The sequence below is a fragment of the Bos taurus genome, chromosome 8, assembly GCF_002263795.3.
Source record: "Bos taurus isolate L1 Dominette 01449 registration number 42190680 breed Hereford chromosome 8, ARS-UCD2.0, whole genome shotgun sequence".
NCBI lineage: Eukaryota > Metazoa > Chordata > Mammalia > Artiodactyla > Bovidae > Bos > Bos taurus.
Window position 1 is genome coordinate 79,314,714 of NC_037335.1, and position 18,142 is coordinate 79,332,855.

General features: G+C 45.4%; 1 protein-coding gene across 3 annotated transcripts in view; it reads right to left on the minus strand.

The window, feature by feature from the left end:
- Positions 1–6,681, minus strand: part of GOLM1 (golgi membrane protein 1) — a 60,533-nt gene extending 53,852 nt beyond the window's left edge. The window contains exon 1 of one of the 3 annotated variants that reach the window (XM_005210391.5): positions 6,600–6,681. The gene's annotated coding sequence lies outside the window, so the exon portion shown is untranslated. Of the gene's footprint in view, positions 1–5,761; positions 6,026–6,263; positions 6,425–6,599 lie in introns of those variants that run through there. The other 2 variants (XM_005210390.5, XM_010808143.4) reach the window with 2 other exon arrangements.
- Positions 6,682–18,142: the final 11,461 nt, after the last annotated feature.

An 18,142-nucleotide genomic window follows, 5' to 3' on the forward strand; every position in this document is an offset into this window, starting at 1 on the left:
AAGATATTCCACCCCACCCCAAGAATGTCTCCAAGGCAGAAGTCAGCATACTGAGGCCTAGAGCCATTAGCAGCCCATTGTGTAAATAAGGTTTTGGTGAACACAGCCACGCCCAGCCCTTGAAGTACTGCCCACAGCTGCTTTCTGCCTACCAGGCAGAGTTGAACAATTGACACGGGGATTTACTCAAAGGGTTAGAATGAAGACTGACGCAGTTAGATGTATTATTATCTGGCCCCTTTGGGGAAGTCTGTAAACTCCTGTCTAAACCATTAGGGTTAAATTACAAGTCCATTGAATTCTCCTTTTAAATTCTTATATTCTTTTAAAAACTTACTAGGAAGTATACAATTCTCCTACTCCCACTTTCCCAACCCTCAATTTGCCCCCAATTCTAGAATCTAATAGTTTAGAAAGAAAAACCTTTAACAGCAGGGTAACTACAATAATACCATATCACGCATAGTAAAGTTGTAAGAGAGTAGATCTTAAAAATTCATCACAAGAAAAAAAATTTTGTAACTGTGCAATGATGATAACTAGATTTACTGTGGTGAGCATTTTGCAAAGTATACAAATAATGGATCTTTACCCTGTATACCTGAAACTAATATGTGATGTCAATTATGCTCAATAAAATGTTTTAAAAAGAAAAAAATGTCAAAATTCATGTGCATATTTAGGGCTATAGAGTGAAAATACCAAAGAGTGAGATGGATGAGTGAAAATGAATGAGAACCAATTCCATTGTGTTTCTTCCAGCACTTGACTTTCTGCAGAAGGGCCAACTCCCCTGTGGACGCCACAGCTACACGATAGCAAGTGTTCCCAAATTCCTCCTCTTGTTCGGGAGTCGGCAAGCTCCAGCTTCAGGGCAGAATCCTGCCAGCCACCTGTCTTTGTACACTGTCTAAAAGCTCAGGTTTCAAGCTTTTTTATTGAAAAAACAAAACAAAACAAAACAAAAGAATAATATTTCATGACACGAGAAGTACATGTAATTAAAATTTCACTGACATAAATAAAGGTCTGTTGGGACACAGCCATGACCATTCATTTACATATTGTCATGGCTGTCAGGCTATGAGAATTGTGTAGCTGTGACACAACCCACTGGGCCTACAGAACCTAAAATACCATCTGGCTCTTTACAGAAAACGTTTGCCAACAACTGCTGTAGTTCACAGTTCTCAAAGTATGGACCCTGGACCAGCAGCATCAGCATCACATGATTATAAAGTTCTCCAGGTGATGCTGATACAGGTCAAGATTGAGAACTGTGCTCACCAGAGCTCACTGGACAGGTCTGACAAGTGCCTCTTATTCTGGTTACACTCAATTATTTTTAAGAAGCAGAAAGGCATGTTGGAGAGGGTACGTTGTTTATCTTTGGGGAAACATTTCTATACTGTTTAAACATTTCCATACTGTTTAAAGGTTGAGTTTGGATTCCCCAAACTTCCTTGGCTTTTGGCTACAGTCCACCAGGCCCCTCTGTCCATGGGATTCTCCAGGCAAGAATACTGGAGTGGGTTGCCATTTCCTCCTCCAGGGGAGATCTTCCCATCCCAGGGATAGAACTTGGGTCTCCTGCATTGTGGGCAGATTTTTTACTGCCTGAGCCACCAGAGAAGCCCCAGTCAGAATGAAGTGATCACTAATTCCAGAGCAACAATGGCTTCTACAGGACCCTCCCTCACTGATACAGAAAACAGAGAGGAAAGATAAGGTATCATCTACCTGCTGCATGGATATAAATGACAGAGAACATTTTGATGGGCTAGACCCTCCAGTTCTGGCAGCATCAGAATCAGAGAAATAGCTTACTTTTTTTTTTCTAAAATCATTAGTATATTAAAATTTTGTCCAAGAATTCACCAAGGCACTATTTTTAAAAACTAGTAATAGCAAATGAGCCATCTTGAAATTACAGCCCAGCTGATCCTCAAAAGACTACAGTCCAGTCAACCCACAGAACCAGAAGCAATAACTAAACGATGGTTTTACGCTTGCAGCTGATCTGTTATGAAGCAACAGATGATCAAAACATAAACTGTTACATGAAAAAAGTTACAAAATAGTAATGCTCATATCCCATTTTTGTTGAAAATTTTTAAAAATATACTCAATAAATCAATCGTCGTGAAGTCGCTCAGTTGTGTCCGACTCTTTGTGACCCTATGGACTGCGGCCCACCAGGCTCCTCCATCCATGGAATTTTCTAGGCAAGAGTACTGGAGTGGGTTGCCATTTTACATTTTTCTATAATAGAAAATGTACAGCAAATGCTTATAAGGAAAGATATTTACAAGTTGGAGTAAGAGAGGAGGAGATAGAGAGGAACAGAAAGAATACAGGGCAGCCCATTTCTGACCTGGTGACGCAGTGGTTCCTCATCTCCTCCCAACCTCCTGTGCTCCCCTGTAAAGGCTTATCCCTGTCTTCTAAGGCTAGTGTGAAAATTAAATGAGAGCATGTACTTGTCACCAAGCAAATACTAACTGAAAAGAACTGCTGTGGTATTAACCTTTTTTTAAATATAGTTATTTATTTGGTTGTATCAGGTCTTTGTTGTATCATGTGGAATCTTTTGCTGTAGTGCATGGACTCTCTAGTTGTGGCATATGGGCTTAGGAGTTGAGGCATATGGACTTAGTTGCTCCAAGGCATGTGGGATCTTTGTTCCCTGACCAGGGATTGAACTTGGGTCCCGTGCATTGCAAAGCAGATCTTAACCACTGGACCACCAGGGAAGTCCCGGTATTAACCTTTTAAAGTCTCAGTTTACTCATTAAAAAAAAAAAAATGGGGAGTGCGATCAATTATACCTGCATTCACAGGGTTCTTCTGAGAATCAAATGAAAGAATTACCTGAGACTGAAGTGAGAGAAACAGCTGTCTACCAGCAGGGCGTATGCACCCCAGAAGGTGTAAAAGACGCTCCATCTGGGCTGGGGGAAAAATCCTAGAAGTTACATTTATTTTTGTCCAAAAAGTAGAATAGCAACTACGTTTAGTAATGTAAATATTACACCAAGTTAAATGTATTACGTGTACACTAATTACTTTACACTGTGTTACACTGTACTAATACTACCATGAAATACTAACAGTGCTAGTAAAAGCAGGAACTGACTGCACCCTCACAAAGTCACCAGCCCTCTGAGGTACCTGACACACTCCTTTGACTGGGCAAGCATACAATGAAATAGATGCACAAATTAAAACTAAACTCACAGAGGATATGAAGCTTTAAGGTTCCCATAAAAAGCACAGATTAAAGCTATACTAGTAAACGCAAGCACAGGTGAACAAAAGCCAGGGGTTAGGAATGCACTTCCCACCCTGAGCCAGCTTCATCTGTGCGACATCACCAAGTAAAAACAAGGATGTTGTACTCAGATCTAACAAGATCCAGACCAAAAAAACCTCAAAGTTCAAGGAGTATTTGAAAGAGGGTTTTACCTCCACAATGATTCCAGCCCTAAGTATATACTGGATCTTGAGCTACAACATTAGCACATGTACATTAATTTATAATTAAGTAACAAACACACATACAGAGGAGTACTAAAAACTGGTCTTAATTGAGATCCAACTGACATTATGCTGTACTAGTTAAATTTTTTTTTTTTTTTTTACTAACAAGAATGAACAAAAAAGCTTGGAAACCACAGCAAACTATCTCATTATACAGTATTTTTACATATGTGTTCTTCCTGTCAGCACTAGTTAATCATCAAAATCTTAGTGAGAGGAAGTTTTATTAATGCAGTCTTGAAAGAGAATAAGATCACGATGTAAAAATCTGAGAAGGTGTGCATTTTCTTTCCTGAAAGTGGCTGACATTTCTTTGTGAAGCAAAATAGGCTCTCTGGGAATTTTGGAAATAATCCTCAAACTTCAAGCCATGCCTCTCTTTCAATGTAATTTCATCAGTAACTTGGAAAAGTCTAGAAAGCAGCCACACTCTAAGACCATCTTGGGGGAGCAAGAGAAATGCCATTCACATTTTGTTAAGGTGAAAGCCCCCATGGCGCAGCAGGCAAAGAATCTACCTGTCAGGAGATCCCTGGGGGAGAACACAACAACCCTCTGCAGTATTCTTGGAGTGGACAGAGGAGCCTGGCGGGCTATAGAGTCAGACAGAGCGACTAAGCACAAGGGGATGTCAAGACCATTCCCTCTACTTTTGTGAAGTTTTAGAAAATAATGCTAACTGAGTTTTTCTTTTAAACAAAAAGAAAAGTGATTTTTTTTCTTATCCCAATTCCCCATTTTAAGTCATTAAAAAAGAAATCTTTTCCTAAAGCAACTATTTTCTTCCCCCACAGAAAACAACAATAATACAACTGAATTAAAGCCCCAGGCACAGGGCCTCTCCTCCAGTTCCTGCCTCCCCTCACAGCCCCTCCCGGACTGTTTAAAAGCAGGGCCACACTACCTCACGTTCCCTTCCACTTCACTGCCAGTGATGGGATCCTACTCGCTGCCCAGCAAGACAAGTTGAAAGCGACACCCCGCCTTCCAACTCTTCCCACACAGGCAGTTTCCCCAGGCTCTGCCTGGCTATCCTTTGTGCTTCAGATGCAGAAAGCTGGCCTGCAACGTTCACAGGATCAGCAGTTCCCTTCTGGCTGGGGGAAGGTGGACATACAAATGGACTGAAGCTGGCCCTGGGCCTGACACAGTCAACCATTCTCATTGCTGTTTCAGCCCCACCCCTGAAAAAAACAATATACACGCAAAATCTTTTCATTCCCTCATCAATAACTGGACCAGCAATTAGAAAACAAATGGCACCCTTACTTTCTAATAGCAATGTTCCCAAATGCTGACCTCCACCCCTCACCCCCAGCATTCCTGCCTCTCATCCTTGGTTTTTCACTTCTGAGCAAAACCAATGGGGAGAAAAGGTGATATCTTCACAGGAGAGGAAAATAAGTCTTGAAGTGTTGTTTTCTTTAAACATTCTAAGAATTCAATGTCTTTTCACCACTGACTCCTTAAAAATTGAGTTCTGACCTAAAAAACGCAAGTCTTAGCAAGCTCCTGGTTTCTATTTACAAATAAACTTATTCTTCACAGTAGCCTGCGCTTAGCTTAATCTTCTCTAACATAGGGAGGAGGAGCTATGGATGGATGCTCTAGAAGACCCACAAGTACCAACAAGGGATTCAACTTCTCAGGCCCCATGCTACAAAAAAATTCAGGAATACTAAAACTGCCTAAATTTGAGTCAGTCTCGTGGCCATGAGCCAAACAGAGTCACTCTAAAGCTGTTAAACATGTAATCAGGTTACTGGACTACCTTACTCTGCCCCTAGGATTGTCCCTCAATATTTGCATTATTTAGGGCAATTGGACCTTGGAGATCACAAACCAGACAAAGGAAATCTCAAAGCCGTGAAAGTCACACAAGTTTGGTTTTGCAGATTTGGAAACGGGGTATCTCAAGCCTCACCACGACTTGGCGAATACAATGATTCTAAAATTCCGCTACAACGAATACTCATCGAAACAGGTATTTTGCCTATTTTGTTTTACCGAAAGACAATCATTAAAAATATTAAGTAGGGTGTGACATATAAAGAGTATGTAAACCCAGGAGACTATTTTTACGGCGGAGCAGAAGTTTTGTGGATCCTCCACGCCGCCAAAGTTGGGAAATACAGGTACAGAAGGAACCCGGAGCATCCCTGAGACGGGATTCGGAAGAGCTCCGGCAGTTCGCAGACCGAGGACCCGATGTCAAGCTCACCTGCCAGGACGCGACTGCTGCCAACGTGGGCACCGCGGCGGCCCGGGGCGGAGAGGGAAAGAGACGAGCGGCGCGGCCAGCCCGCCCTCCCCATGTGCCAATCACGCCCGCACCGCTGCCACTAGCGCCACTTTGGGGATGCTCGCTTTCGACTCTGGGTGCCGACGCGCGTGACACAGCTAAGAACAAAAAGAAAGGCCCCGCATCGCCCCAGACCGGCCTCCTCAGGGGAGCCCAGCAACGGAGCGGAGCCCGGGAGGCGGAACGCGGCGGGTCGGGGCGGCCCCGGGAAGGAGGCTCCAGCGCTGGGAGGTGCGGGGCCGGCCTCGAGCCCACTCCGGTAAAAGGCTGCGGCCCGGGCGCCAGCCGGGGGAGAGCGGGTGTTTCCGGGGCCCGGCGCGGGGTCCTTGGGCGCGGGCCCCGGGCCGTGGAGGGACAAGGAGAGAGAAGGGGGCTGGGGCGACCGGGGGAGGGCCGCCAGGCGTGCGCGCCGCCTACTCACCCCCTGCCGCGGCTCCGGCGGTTGCTCGGCGCTGCGGGGGCCCGGCTCCCTTCTCGCCCGGGCCGCTCTGCCACCGCCGCCGGCCTCGTGCTCCCGTCCGCCCTGGGCAGCGTCCAGCGCCGCCGCGTTCGCGGCCTCCGCAGCGGCGAGTCCCCGCCTCTGGCCAGCGCCCGCGGCGCGCGGAGGAGACGGCCTCGGGAGCGCGAGGAGGCGAGGCCGGGACCGCGCCCGGACTCCCGGCCCCGCGGTGCGCGCGCCCTGGCCCGCGGCCGCTGAGCGGCGGGAGCTGGAAAAGCCTGGTCGCGCCCCCTCTCAGCCTCCTCCCCAGCTCCTCACCCGAGGCTCCCGGCGCGCCTTCGGGCCTGGGCTCCGACAGACCAGCAGAGCGGTCTCGATGCTTTTAAAGGAGGTGAGAAGTGGCGACGGAAAGAAGGGCCCCGGGAGACCGCCCTCCTCCCCACCCCTCAACGTCCCCCACCTCCGGCCGGGAGGAATTTTCCGGAACCCAGAGCCGACCGCACCCATTGTCACACTCCTGGTCTTGCTCACGTCTCTGGTCTTGCTCACGTAGTCCTGGCCGAAACTGCCGAGTATAGAGGGGCCAAGGAAAAACAGGTATTTGGGGGATCTTTACTCACAAATCTGTCCTTTTTCTTCCATCGGCCCTTCACAGGTGGGCTTGATCTTCCTAAAGCTATTATCTCTCAGCGCTCATTTTGTTGAGCGTTGGGACACTCCCAACTGTGCAGCAGAGAAAATCCCAAGGCTCTTGGGTGCTGCCCAAGCGGGATCCTCTAGGATTTTCTGAGAATGGAGCCTGGAAATCTGAAATTTAAACAGCACCCAGGTGACCTTCAGGCACACGCAAGTTTGAGAAGCACTGTTGAGCCACACCTACCTGAGAAGATGCCACAAAACTAGTGACATATAGAATAACCATATGAGAAATGGAATATTTCCTGCCATATCAGTAAATAAGACTGTCATTGTCATCAGCAGTTGCAGCCTGCCAACGTGAGCCTGTATTCTAAGGGAATACAGGAAAAAGAATACCAGCAGACTAAAGACCCTCCCCACAGTGAGCCCAAGGGAACTTGGGATGTGAAAACACAGAATACTGGCCCCATAGCTGAGATGTATATAGAAGAAATTATTTTAGTGAGCCGAGACTCTTGCATTGTCTCATTCACAGAAAAGCACAAACTTTCTTAACTTGGGATATCTGCTTTCTTTAATTAACAATAATCTTCTGATGTTCCAACTAGCTGCCCTTTGTTGCAGAACTTCTATAAAACCTGGCTGTTCCTCTCACCTCCTCACAGCAGTTGTCTCAGAGTCACTTGAGATACTGTCTCCCAGACTTGAACTCCCCAAATTCCCACCAAATAAAACATAACTCTCAACTTTTAGGTTGTGAATATATTTTAAGTTGACCTGTACTAGGAAATTATAAAGCAATGATTCTTAACCTTGGTAGCATGAGCCAGACATTCAAATTATCTGGGAGATTTTAAAATATTTAGATACCAGAGTCCCACCTCTAGAGTTCTGAGTCTGAACATTAGTATTTTTGTTTTAAAGCTTCTCAGATTGAACATGTAGCCAGAATTGAGAACAATTTTCCTAGAATCATCTCTTTTTGAACGTACCTAGCTCTAGTATCTGAGAAAAGAACCCCCTGGCTCATCCCTCCCAAACCCCAACTCCAAAAGACAAACTCCTGAAGGAACTCTCACAGTTAAAACTGGATTCAACCAGAACAGACCCCTTCAAAAAGTTAAGGTTCCTTACTACCACCTGAGCGTGGATCTCCTTAACGGCAGTTACGAGAGCTTTTATGAGTCCAAACCTGAGTCATGAGCTGACAATAATAACCCCTTTAGAGTGATATTCTAGTATATTCCAACATGATGTTTTCATTGCCCATTGTTAGACTGCCACCTGGTCAAAATAAGTGTTCAAAAGCTATGTGTGTGTTGACCATCAGCTCTGGCTTGTCCTTGGTCTTGACTTGCAAGTCTTGCCTCTGATCCCCTATGAACCTTCAGTGACCATAGTCAGGGTTTTAGAACAGGCGCAGTATCTTCCCTTAATGCTCTTTTTGGCTCTCCTAGTAACACTTTGCTTTCTTAGACTGCGAACCGTAACTTCCATCTCATTTGCCTCTAAGTATGTTCCCATTAGTGTCTGTGATTTATCAGTGACTAATTAGTCAGTGACTAAGCCAGGGATTCTTAATCACTTTATAGAAGAGGTCTATATGTCTAGGTACAAGGGAAGCTGGCTAAATTAACTACATCTTTACTGAGAGGGAATCATCCTTTCCAAGTTTCATGGGGATCTTTATGGCAAAATTTGAAATTAAAGAGTAGTTCTTAAAGTTCTTTTAAAATGCAATATTTATATATGCAGTGTTGCATATGTGAATTTGGATTTACATTGCTTATAAAGTGCTCTTCTATTTCCTCAAGGCTTCTCATCCAGAATGTTTAACCTAATCAGTTGCTCGCCCTAAAAATTCAAATGGATAGCTTTTGATTAAATAAGGGCTTCCCTGGTAGCTCAGATGGTAAAGAATCTGCATGCAATACAGGAGACCAGGGTCTCCAAGTCAGGAAGATCCCCTGGAGAAGGGAATGGCAACCCACGCCAGTATTCTTGCCTGTAGAATCCCATGGACAGACCTTGAGGTCACAAAGAGTCAGACGGGAGTAAGCAACTAACACTTTCACTTTCAATGATTAAATAATGTGCGAGGGGCTGTTGTGGTTGGTTGTAGTGTGCCCCTGTGTGTTGTCTGTTTATCTCTCTTTCCTTCACTAGCTAATAGCACCCTATGTTCATACAGGAACCTACCTCCTACTCTCCAAGGGATACAGCCTTAGTTGGACTGTCAGTCAAAGTGATGTCCTCTCTAGCTCAAGGAATAGACCATTGTATCAGTTTTCTATTTGCTACCCTAACAAATTATCACAAACCTAGAGGGCTTCCCTGGTGGCTCAGAGGTAAAGAATCTGCCTGATAATGCAGGAGATGCAAATTTGATACCTGGGTCAGGAAGATCTGGAAAAGGAAATGACAACCCACTCCAGTATTCTTGTCTGGGAAACCCCTGGGACAAAGGAGGCTGACAGGCTACAATCCATGGGGTTGAAAAGAGTTAGACACAATTTAGGAACAACTAGGTTGTTAACGACAACAACAAGAGTTAAAATGACACAGTTGTGTTGATCAAAAAATCTCACTGAGCTTTCTGGAGACTCTTAGGAAGATCAATTGCATTGCTTTTTCCGGCTCTTAGAGATTGCTTGCATTCCCAGCATGTAACCCCCTTCTTTCATTTTACAAACAAGCAATCTTCAAAATCAGTAACATCTTTGTAATCCTGCTTCCATAGTCACATCTCTCAGATCCAGCTGGGAAGCTTTCTTTGCTTCTAAGAACCCTTGTGATTGCATGGGTCCCACCCAAATAATCCAAGATAATGTCTGTGGCTGGACTCTTAATTTAATCACATCTGCAAATTCTCTTCTGCCATTTAAGGTGACATTTACAGGTTTCAGGGATTAAGACGTGAACATCTTGAGAGGCCATTATTCTGTCTACTACAGACTCCTACCCTCAGCTGATTCATTACACTCTATTCTTGGGATAAGCAAAGCGATGACCCAAAGACGAAAAAGGATCCATGTGCACGTATGTCAGTGTTGGTACCCATCATTTTTGGCATGCAGATCTGTGGGGCTGGTTCCTATGCGCCTCAAAACCTGACTTTTCAGTTTATCCTGCAATTCTGAGGCTTTCCCCATACCTAGAACTTGCTAGAAATATGTGTAATACGTAACAGAACAACAGTGTAGAATCGTTTTCAGAGTTCTTGGTCACAAACAATACAAAGAGCCTTTGTAAATCTCAAGGAAAAGGAGTTGATTGGACAAAGGTCAGGGTCTCAGGGAGTCAATAGTGAGAATCAGTGAAATCATATAAATTGATTTTCAATCAGTTTGGAAAACCTAGATGCTGCAGAGGACTAAGCAGCAGAAATCACTGCAAAAATGACACAGCAGATAGAGTGAGTTTAGTATATATGCCACACTGCAGCATCTATAGGAAATGTGCCCTCCAGCTTACCGCACTTGTTTGCAACATTGCTCAAGATACAACGTGTCCAGAGGGAGCTTCCAGTTGGAGGGATTTGATTCTATGCCCATTTACCAGGCTAACCGGGACAACTCTGGACGTGGCCACTAATTCCACAAAAGGAAATTGAGGTAATGCCTGAAAAAGAGGATTCTGGCAGACAAATAATCAGCAAATGTCCCCCACAGATATCCTAAGAGAAATTCAAAGAGCTGTGGCGCAAGCAGAATTCATGTCTGTCTAGGAAAATCAGGAAAGACTGAACAGAAAATTGGTGTAGGACAGACTGTCCAACAGAAATAGATTTCAAACCACATATATAATTTAAAATTTTCCAGTAACTGCATCTTTGGGGTCACAGAGTCGGACATGACTAAGCGACTGAACTGAACTGAATGGGACATTTTACATGTGGTAAAACATTTGACAGAAAATAAATACACCACTTCAGTTTTTTAAATTTTTATTTACTTATTTTTGACGACTCTGGGTCTTCGTTGCTGCCTGCCATTTTCTCACTGTGGTGGCTTCTCTTGCTGTAGAGGGCCAGCTCTGGTGCATGGGCTCTGTGTCCGTGGCATGCAGATCTTCCCAGAGCAAGGATCATCCCATGTCCCCTGCGTTGGCAGGTGGATTTGTATCCACAGGACCATCAGGGAAGTCCACTTTTTTTTTTAATTTCAGTATAAAAGTAAACATAAAGAAGTCAGTTTCTCCTCGGCACTAGCCACATTTCAAATGGTCAATAGCTACATGTGGCTAGTGGCTACAACATTAGACAAGGAAGGTGTAGAAGGAAGGTGTATCCACTTGGATCTTATCTAGAGAGAGAAAAAGTACACAGTAATTTAAACAGGGTAAGTTTAAATATAAAGATTCTTTAACATAGCATCACAAGGGTCTGGCCAGTAAAAAGCAAGGGAAAGGTAAAGGGGAAGTCGCTCAGTCATGTCCAATTCTTCGCAACCCCATGGACTGCAGCCTACCAGGCTCCTCTGTCCATAGGATTTTCCAGGCAAGAGTACTGGAGTGGGGTGCCATCACCGCCTCCAGGTAGAAAGCAAAGAGAACTATAAATAATATCGGAATGGGGCTTCCCTGGTGGTCCAGTGGTCAAGCGTCCACCTTTCAGTGCAGGGGACACTGGTTCAATCCCTGGTCCAGGATGATTCCACATGCAGCAGAGCAACTAGGCCCACGCGCCACAGCTACTGAAGCCTGCCCGCCTAGAACCTGTGCTCTGTGCAACAAGAGAAGCCACCGCAATAAGTCTGCACCTGACATCAAAGAATAGCCCCGCTCGTCACAACTAGAGAAAGCCCATGTGCAGCAACAAAGACTCAGCACAGCAAAGAAACAAAAATCTAACTAAATAAACCTTTAAAAAAAATAATACAGGAATGGAAGGTATTCTGAGCAGCTGTTATCAGATCTGCCTGTCTCTCCACCAACCACAAAAATAAGATTGAGACCTCTGTAGAGAGGGTTGTGGCTCCCTAAGTGGCAGAGAAATTGCTGTGTTGTCAGTAGAACTTGCTGAAAATCTGCCCTCCAGAACTTTCTAGAAATCTAGAAATCACCTTCTAAGCTGCCCAGGAAAGCTGTTCATGGGTTGGTTTCTCACTGGAGGTGCTCTCTTACAAAACTGCTCCAGGTGCCCAGGAAAGCTGCAGTTGCTTGGTACTTGTGCTGCAGAGGCTAGGTGCTGCAGGAGACTGGCACAGGGCTATCTGTGCCCAACTGGCATTTCAGGACAAGTGTCCTTATAAGGGAAAAGCTGAGGGTGTTTGGACAGAAGAGAGAAAGAAGCTATATATGACCCACAGAGACAGAAGCTGGAACGATGTGGCCACAAGCCGAGGAGTGCCTGGAGCCACCAGAAGCTGGAAGAGGTAAGCAATGGGTTCTCCCCTAGAGTCTTTGGGGAGAGCATGACCTTACCTTCACGACCATGTCAGAATAAAATTCCTGTTGTTTGAAGCCAACCAGTTTTGGTACTTTGTTATGGCAGCCCCCGGGAATTAATACAATGCCCAATTCCACGGGGTATAGTGACTGGTTCATAGATGGGCACAAGATCCAGTCAATGCAATGAAACTCTGTTCAGGACATCTGCTGGAGCTACTGGAAAACAGAAGGCTTTTTTCCACGAAGGCAACCCATACTAGGAAAAGATAAGCCTAGAGCTGCTTGCAGAGTTAGTCACGACTGAAGCGCCTTAGCATGCATGCATGCATTGGAGAAGGAAATGGCAACCCTCTCCAGTATTCTTACCTGGAGAATCCCAAGGACAGAGGAGCCTGGTGGGCTGCCATCTATGGGTTCGCACAGAGTCAGATAATGACTGAAGCAACTTAGCAGCAGCAGCAGCCGAGCTGCTTGGGGCCCCCACGTGGAGACACCTGCCTAATATGTTGAAAAAGACAGAGGTAGAGTCTAGTATTGATGATATCATTTGATCTTCTGGACCCAGCCATAGCTGATGCCAGTCCTATCCCTAGACTTTTCAGTTATATCCGCCAATTAATTCTCCATTTGACTTAAGCCATATGAGCTGGATTCCTGTCACAAGCAGCCCAAAGCATTCTGACTCACAGAGTCTTTGTTACCTGGGTAAGGTTGTCAGATATATATGAACTGTAGATAAACAATAGGTAGGTTTTTAGTGTAAGTATGTCCTGTATACTGAATGGGTATGATACCATGTGCATATGTATTTGTTATTTAACTGAAACTTGATTTAACTTGGCATCCTGTTTTTTTGGTTTGGGGGTTTTTATCTTTTATAAAAGTCTGGCAATCCTGTGTTGGCAGAAGGGCTTTTATTGATCATCTGAAACCTCTGAAAGGCCAGCTTACTATCATACAAAGGAAGGTAGGGATAATCTTTATTCTAAGTGTGTTGTGCTTAGTCGCTCAGTTGTGTCCATCTCTATGTGACCCCATGGACTGTAGCCCACCAGGCTCCTCTGTCCATGGGGATTCTCCAGGCAAGATTACTGGAGTGGGTTGCCATGTCCTCCTCCAGGGGATCTTCCCAACCCAGGGATCAAACCTAGGTCTCCCGAATTGCAGGCAGATTCTTTACTGTTTGAGCCACCAGGGAAGCAGATGCCTCTTTTTTAATAACTGTCTTCAGTCTCCTGTATTGACTGGAGCTGTAAAAGACTGTGATTATAGCCTCATACTATCAAGAACTGTAATATGATTTGAAGTTGAGCAAGAAACATCAGTTTTTAATAGCCTGGGCAATACTGAGCAAAGTTGTGGAAAGATTCCTGAATGGGTTGAGAGCCCTACAACATACTTTAAAGCTGACGCGCTTCCAGAGCTCCTTTTATGGTTTCCTCTGCTTGGTGTGCAAACAGGTACACCTGTTAGGGCATGGCCCCAATGCAAAGGATTATGGGAGACCCAGCTGGACGGGCAGAGGAGGGGGCCAGGGAATGCCCACTGAGCAGATAAGAAGAAAAGTGCCCAAGCTAAGGGTATACTGAAATCTGGAGGCAGCCTGAAGGCATGAAGTCTGACATAGATAGAACAGCACTCTAGCCCAGGATATGCAGGAGTAGTGCTGTGTGTTTTTGGCACCAAGATGCAGTGTTCAAGGAAAGGAGGTTCTTCTGCTTCACTAATGCTTGCATGTCTTTGGTTCTCAAAAGCGTTTTCAAAAGACTTCTGAGGTAGATTGGTTCTCTAACCTTGAGATGTATGTCTACAGTGAGAGACTGACAGTTTGTTTTAACTTTGCAGCAATGGTAAGAATACTTGAAAACTTACAAACTTGAGAAGCTGACTCATCCACTACTGCTTATTTTTCTATGATGTTGAGAAAGGAGGATATTTCTTGAAAATACAGTTTGAAATGTCAATTATATTTCAGTGATTTTTGCTTTAAAAATTTTTTTTAATTTACTTATTTGGCTGTGCCAGGTCTTAGTTGCGGCACATGGGATCTTTAATCTTTGTTGGGGCATACGGGATCTAGCTCCCCAGCCAGGCATCAAACCCAGGCCCCATGCATTGGGAGCATGGAATCTTAGCCACCGAACCACCAGGTAAGTCGCTCTGCCTTTTGTTTCCTGTGAATTCTTTTTTTGCATACAAGTAGGTTCTTGAGCAGGGTTCTCCTGGTGGCACTAGTGGTAAAGAACCCACCTGCCAACACAGGAGATTGTAAGGGATGTGGGTTTGATCCCTGGGTCAGAAAGATACTCTGGAGGAGGGCATGGCAACCCACTCCAGTATTCTTGCCTGGAAAATCCCATGGATGGAGGAGCCTGGTGGGCTGCAGTCCATGGGGTCACTAAGAGTCAGACACGACTGAGCAACTTCACTTTCACACACTGGAGAAGGCAATGGCAACCCACTCCAGTGTTCTTGCCTGGAGAATCCCAGGGACGGGGGAGCCTGGTGGGCTGCCGTCTATGGGGTCGCACAGGGTCGGACACGACTGAAGCGACTTAGCAGCAGCAGCAGTCCTGCTGTCTTAGTTTTGTTCATATCCCCACTGACTTACCACCTTACCAAATCTGTCAAGTTCTCCACACCCAGCAAGATCTTCTCACAACTTGTGTTAAGAACCACTTTGTTTCCTCTAGGGTGACATAGTGGGGTCACACCCTTGTGGGTATGGGAAAGGTCCTGGGCAGTGCATCTGCTCTATGGGTGAGACTTCAAATTGCAGTTTGGAGGCTCTTGCTTAAAATTTCAGGCCACAAACTGACATCATCATCACTTTGTGCGCAAAAAGGCAGCTCTGGTTTTACTTTAACATTTTTACAACAGTATTTATTTTATCTTGCAATTCATAGGATTTCATCAAACCCCAGACAGCTGGCCAGGTCTCCAGGGGCTCAAGAATTCCCAGACCCACTCCTTCTCTTATCTAAAGTGCTGCCTAATGAGCTGTGTCCAAGGGCAAGCATGGAATCCAGGCAGTGTCCAGGCAGATCACAAATAAGATCAGGACTGCTCTGCTGCTTCTGAAGCCTGAACAAGACTTCTTCCATTTTAATTTCCCTTACAGTGGGTCAGTCTCCTTGGTCTGGAGCAGTGGTTCTCCGTTGAGGGTAGTATCCTGCATGGAGAGAGCATTTGGAAATGTAAGGAAACATTTTTTGTGCTAAGTTATATTTTACATACAACGTTGTGTCAATTTAACATGTGCAACATGTTAATATGATTCACTTGTGAATTGTAATATGATTTCCATTGTAGCAATTCTTAGCACCTCTAAGAATTAATGTTTTGTAATTATTGTTTCTTTTTAGTAGTTGAAATAATGAAGTTCAGTCTCTTAGCAACTTTGGTGATTGTAATCAGTTTTATTTATAATTCTGTTTTTAAACAACGACTAGGAGGGGTTGTGGAGAAGGCACTGGCACCCCACTCCAGTACTCTTGCCTGGAAAATCCCATGGATGGAGGAGCCTAGTAGGCTGCAGTCCATGGGGTCGCTAAGAGTCGGACACAACTGAGCGACTTCACTTTCACTTTTCACTTTCATGAACTGGAGAAGGAAATGGCAACCCACTCCAGGGTTCTTGCCTGGAGAATCCCAGGGACGGGGGAGCCTGGTGGGCTGCCGTCTATGGGGTCACACAGAGTCGGACACGACTGAAGCGACATAACAGCAGCAGCGGCAGGAGGGGTTGGGGAGCCATCTGCTATTGACCTTTAGTTGAGGATCCTACCCAGCAAAAAATGATCTGCCTGCAATGCAGGAGATACCAGAGATATGAGTCCGATCCCTGGGTTGGGAAGCTTCCCTGGAGGAAAACATGGCAACCCACTCTGGTATTCTTTTTGGGAAAATCCCATAGATAGAGGAGTCTGGCAGGCTACAGTCCATAGGGTTGCAAAGAGTCGGACACGACTGAAGCAACTGAGCATGCGTGCATGCACAGTGCCCATAGTGCACCCACCCTGGTCAACTGAGAAACACTGGTCTCTGATGATCCAGTGAGCAGTACAAGGCTAGTCACCCTATGAAAGGAACTCCTGGAAAAAACCTTTTTTCCCTGTAAGGTTCCACTCTATAGAATGTGGAGTTTAAGCCCATAAAGGGAGCTTTGCTTTATCATTTTAGGATTAGGTTCAGCTGCTAGTGACAAGAAACCTGAATAATAGTGGCTTAACCCACAAAGCTTTATTCTCTCACAGGTAAGTCTCCAAGTAGATGGTCTTGGCTGAATTGACATGCCTGCAGAGTCTGAAGGGGCTTGGACTCCACTGCTCCTAAGTGTGGCCTTCATCCCAGGACAGCTGTTTAAGCTTAAGCTGTCACTTCCTCATTCCATCCAGATGAAGGAGAAAAGGATAAAGAAAAGCTTGTTCTTTTCCTTTGAGGATACCTCTCAAAAGTTGCATATAACATTTCTGATCACATTCCTTGGCCAGAACTTTGTCTCATGTCCATTGCTAGTAGCAAGGTAGCTGGGAAATAGAGGCTTCTATTCTGGTTAGCCATGACCCCAGATGTAGGTACCGTTCCTAAAAAGGAAGAAAAGTTTAGCAATAGCAATCAATTCTTCCCTTCCTCCTAAGGTGGATTACCTACATGCATAAAGTGAAGCCCTAGTATGTTATTAAAGCTAGATTTCAGTGGTCCAGCCTTGACTAAGTAGGGAAAGAAAAAAGTATTGACTTGCTTTGGCCCTAAAATTCCTTGATACTCTTCCCATTGAGACTGTAGGCTGTGTCTTCTTCCCTTAAAACTGGGTGGGGGTTTATGACTGCTCCAGCAAATAGAGTACAGCACAAATGAGGTCATACAAGGTGACATAGCTGCCTCTGGGTCTCTCCAGGATGTTCACTGTTACACTCCAGCCACACACGCTGTGGGGTAGCCCAGGCCACATGGAAAGGCCACATGTGGGTGTGTAGCTGCCAACCCCATCTGTGGTCTCAGCTGACAGCTCCCAGCAATTGCCATGCACATGAGGGAGGAAGCTCTAATTGATTCCCCCTCGACTCCAGAGTCGACCGCTGCTGTGATCTGAACATGCTCCCGACTAGATACCTAACCCCCGAGGTGATGTTAGAAGGAGATGAGGCCATCAGGAGTGATGGCCTATGTATAAAGAGACTCCGGAAAGCTCCCTCCTTCCGCCATTGGAGGACATGGTGAGAGGTCAGTGGTCTGCAGCCAGGAAGCAGGATCTCACCAGAACCTGACCATGTAAGCTCCTGATCCTCTGACCTCCAGCACCCTGAGAAATAAATTCCTGTTGTCTGTAAGCTGCCCAGTCTGTGGTATTGTGTTACAGAGGCCCAAATGGACTAACACAGCCTTTGGCTTTTCCATCTGACTGTGACTGCAGGAGGGACCCTGCACGTCATTCAGTCAGTTCAGTTGCTCAGTCATGTCCAACTCTTTGTGACCCCATGGACTGCAGCACGCCAGGCTTCCCTGTCCATCACTAACTCCAGAGTTTACTCAAACTCGTGTCCATTGGGTCAGTGATGCCATCCAACCATCTCATCCTCTATCATCCCTTTCTCCTCCAGCCTTTAATTTTTCCCAGCATCAGAGTATCTTCAAATGAGTCAGTTCTTTGCATCAGGTGGCCAAAGTATTGGAGTTTCAGCTTCAGCATCAGCCCTTCCAATGAATATTCAGGACTGATTTCCTTTAGGATGGAGTGGTTGGATCTCCTTGCAGTCCAAGGGACTCTCAAGACCCTGCACGAGAAGTGTCCAATTGCATCCAGTCAGCACAGGGGATTTTGGAAGGAT